Source organism: Tetrao urogallus, assembly GCF_951394365.1.
Source record: "Tetrao urogallus genome assembly, chromosome: 7".
In the NCBI taxonomy this organism is placed as follows: domain Eukaryota; kingdom Metazoa; phylum Chordata; class Aves; order Galliformes; family Phasianidae; genus Tetrao; species Tetrao urogallus.
In genome coordinates this window covers 46290532-46294505 of record NC_136820.1, presented here as the reverse complement: position 1 = coordinate 46294505, position 3974 = coordinate 46290532, and positions in this window count along the sequence as shown.

Below are 3974 nucleotides of genomic sequence, written 5' to 3'. Positions count from 1 at the left end.
GGGGGTTGGAAGTGGATGGGCTTTAGGGTTCCTTGCAACCCAGGGCATTCTATGATTCCATGATCCTGAGCTCAGGTGCCAAGAAGAAAGCAGTAAAGTGTCAACATGGCCACCAAATGCTACTTCAGCTCTCAGAGACAGAGCAGAGGTTAGTTGAGATTTCCTCTGAGTTCATTTGATCATTTCACTGCTATTTCAGCCCAGTGCCAGTCTCACAACAGCTTATGGGGGAAGCAATGTCCCTGCTCCATACTGCCCCAGATGTTCCTGTTCCCAGTCTAGCATAAATTTTGCATCACAATAGGATCGTGCTGAGATGCTGGAGCCCAAAGGCTTGGTCCTTTGCTGGAGGCAGGGGGGCAGTCACATTTTCAGACAGCTCAGGTTACTTCCTCCACAGCTTGTCTGCCACATCACTTTACACATTTGTGCTCTGCAGGGTGCTCTGGTGGGTGAAGTCCCATCCCCAGCCTGCAGTCAGGCAGAGCGAGCGAGGCTGGAGGTGCAAAGTCCCCATGATGGGTGCCCCTTCCCTGGAGACACCCAAGGTCTAGACGAGGCTCTGAGCACCTGATGGGGTTGTGGATGACTCTGTTCACTGCAGAAGAGCTGGACCAGATGGCCCTTAAGGGTCCCTTCCAACTCAAACAATTCTATGATTCTGTGATCACGGTAAGGGCAGGAATTGAGCTCCAAGCAGTGCCTCAGCAAATACAGAACTGGGTGCTGGGGTCTGGAGCAAAGCAACCAACAGACCCCAACACTTGTTTTTTCCCTCCAGCCAGCCCAATGGAAGGGCAATAAGCCTCTCATCCAGTCTCCCTTGCAGTTTATCATAAAGAGCCTTTTGTTGTATTTTAATTTGCAAACTTTCTCTTTTGCCATTCTCACGTAGCATGGTTCCGGAGACCCACATAATTATTTTTACAAGAAATGCTTTCAGACAAATAAGTCTGGAGAGGCTTGTAATTTCTATTACCTCATGGCGACTCCATTGATAGACAGCAGCACACCTTGGGAGAATTAGGGAGCAAAAAGTAATGGGGGTTTTGTCCTCACAAGACAGAGCTGTGAGAGCTGCCTGGCTCGCCGCCAACACCACCAATTACAAACCCAGAACAGGAGGCAAGTCCTAGCGCTGAAAAATTACCATTTCCCAACCAGCTCAGTGCTGAAGAAGCTGTGCTGTAAGGTTCTGTTTCCTTTGGGACCCATTAGGAATCTAGGATTGCGATTTTGGGCCCCTCTGGTGTCTGGAGATGGTTTATTGCCACTGAACATAGTGAAGGATGGAGTTCACATTGCTGCTCCTTGTCCCTGTATTTGTATCTTTCTGGGAAACGTTATGTCAGGAGACCAAACAGTTGAGCATACATAAGAACTGATTTTGGAGGCTCTGTCACTGGTAATCATGCCTGAAAGCTGGAGATTTAATTATTGCTGGGAGGGTGATACCCTTGCAAGGACTGCAGCGGTCCCATCGCTGGAGATGTCACAGTGCTAACCCAGCTCTCTGCACATCAAGGAGTGAAAAGCTCAACACTCTGCATCCCCCCCCCCTCCAAATCCCAGCATGAGGGATTCTGTTGACACCCACGTTAACCATCAGTTGGGTTAATTGAGGACACAGCTGTCTGCATAACACTGCTTCTCTGCTGTGTTTGTGCTGCTAACCATCACCGGCGGTGGCTGAAGCTGCACAGCACTGTCACAATTCCCACTCTGTGTCTGCAGTCTACATTAACACTTTCTCGCTTGGGTTGATGATTTTTGCACATTCGTTGGGAATCAAACTATTATATCAGCACTCCTCAGCACATAGATTGTATTGTCCAGCTGTCACGGGATCACAGAGTGGTTCAGATGGAAGGCACCTTAAAGATCATGCAGTTCCAACCTCCCTGCAGGGGGCTGGCTGACCCCCACCACATCAGGCTGCCCAGGGCCCCATCCAGTCTGGTCCTAAATGAATGGGGCATCCACAACTCCTCTGGGCAACAACCACACCTAACTACAAAGTTCCTGTACATTAAGGAGAGTGCTGTATTACAACGTCCTTATATGCATCAAGGATTGACAACATAGCATAACATGTACAGAAAGAACAGTATCCAGCACTAAATTCACCCATAACCACCCAGTGGGTATGTAACAACATGGCATATAGAGCCTTACACGTTTTGACTGTCTTCCAGCATCATCTTCAATTGGGAGAAGGCTCTCATGAACTTGTGCTGGTCTAAGATCAATGAGGGAAGCACAGGGCATCTTCCATTTCATTCCAATGGCTGGTTCCAATGCAGTCACACCCTTCCTGTGGTTCCCAATGCAGGTGAATGGTAAAGCCATCCCATCTGCCAATTTAATGTCCATCTTCTGTTTAGTGTCCATCTTGAGGATGATCAAAGGGCTGCAGCATCTCTCCTACGAAGAAAGGTTGAGGGAGATGGGGTTGTTCAGTCTGGAGAAGAAAAGACTGACTGATCTCATTGTGGCCTTCTAGTACTGGAAGGGAGCATACAAAAAGGAGAGAGATCAACTTTTCATATCATCCAACAGTGATAGGGCAAGGGGAAATGGTTTTAAACTAAAAGAGAGGAAATTTAGGTTTGATGTTAGGAGGAAATTATATACTGATTAGTCGGAAATGTTTTCTTAGATGGTGGTGAGACACAGCTGCCCAGAGAATGTGGATGCCCATTCCTGGAGCTGCACAAGGCCAGGTTGGATGGGATCCTGGGCAGCCTGAGCCGGTGGGTGGCAACAACGTGTGCATAGCATGGGGGTTGGAACTGGGTGATCTTTAGGGTCTCTTCCAATCTGGCTGCCCTATAAAAGCTGCAGCATCACCCCCTGCTCCTTTCTGCTGCATCCTGCACTTGGTCTGAGCCATTGCGCTCTGCCTGGATGCTCAGCAGGGAATTTCCTCCGATCAGAAAAATGCTCACATGGCATCCAGCCAGCAAACCCAGCTCCAGGCCAGGCTGCCAGCAACCTTGGCAAGGGAGTGCTGGCTTTCCTGGGCATGGGGGAGAGGAGGATATTTCTCCTGAGATGGAAAAGCCATGGTAAAAAGACCAACCTGGTTTGGGTTAGAAAGAAATATAGAAGTATAGAAAGAAATAGCTGCATATTGTTTTTTTTTTCTCTTCCCTCTCGAGTTCGTTTGTTGGAGTATGGAGTCTCGGAGATGCAACATCAACAAAATGCACATAGAGTGAAATATTCCATTCAACCTAAACAGGAAAACGTCTTATGTTGTTTGAGGGCTATTTATCCTTCTGTGTTAGCTTCCACCAGGCTCCATCTCACAGCGGCTTTACTTTCCTCGAAACAAATAAAAGCGAGGCAGAAGTTTAACCCGGAGGTCACTTTTCCAGGATATCCCCTTTCTCCCATACCCTGGCTTTCATGCCAAACTCAGCTCAGGGACAGTGACAAACGACCTCCCCTTCATCTCATAGGCACGCCGTACGGAGCAGTGATGTTACGCCCCAGTCCCACCATAACAAAGCCCTCCATGTCCCCAGGGATGGGATGGTGACACCCCACCGGCGCCAGGACCACAACCGACACGGAGTCGCCGGGTGTAGTCCCAGAGCTGGAGGAAGCGAGGAGCCAGCATACAACCTGAACTTGCTCACTCACAACCCAAACCCCAAAAAGGAAAGCCTGCACACATGACGTCTTCCTGTCAGGAAATATTAATCACGGCCATGTCCAAACATGGTCAACGAAACGTCAGGAAAACCACTCCTTTGGAAACCGAGTGCTGTATGCTGCCACATTCAGGAAGGGCCTCCTGCCCTGAAGACAGGACTCACCCGTCAGTGCTTATAAAAAAGATGGAGACCAACTTTTTAGACAGTTTGATAGCGATAGGGCAAGGGGGTAATGGTTTTTAACGTTAAGAGAATGGGTTTAGATATGATATTAGGAAGACATTCTTGACTCAGAGGGCAGTGAGGCACTGG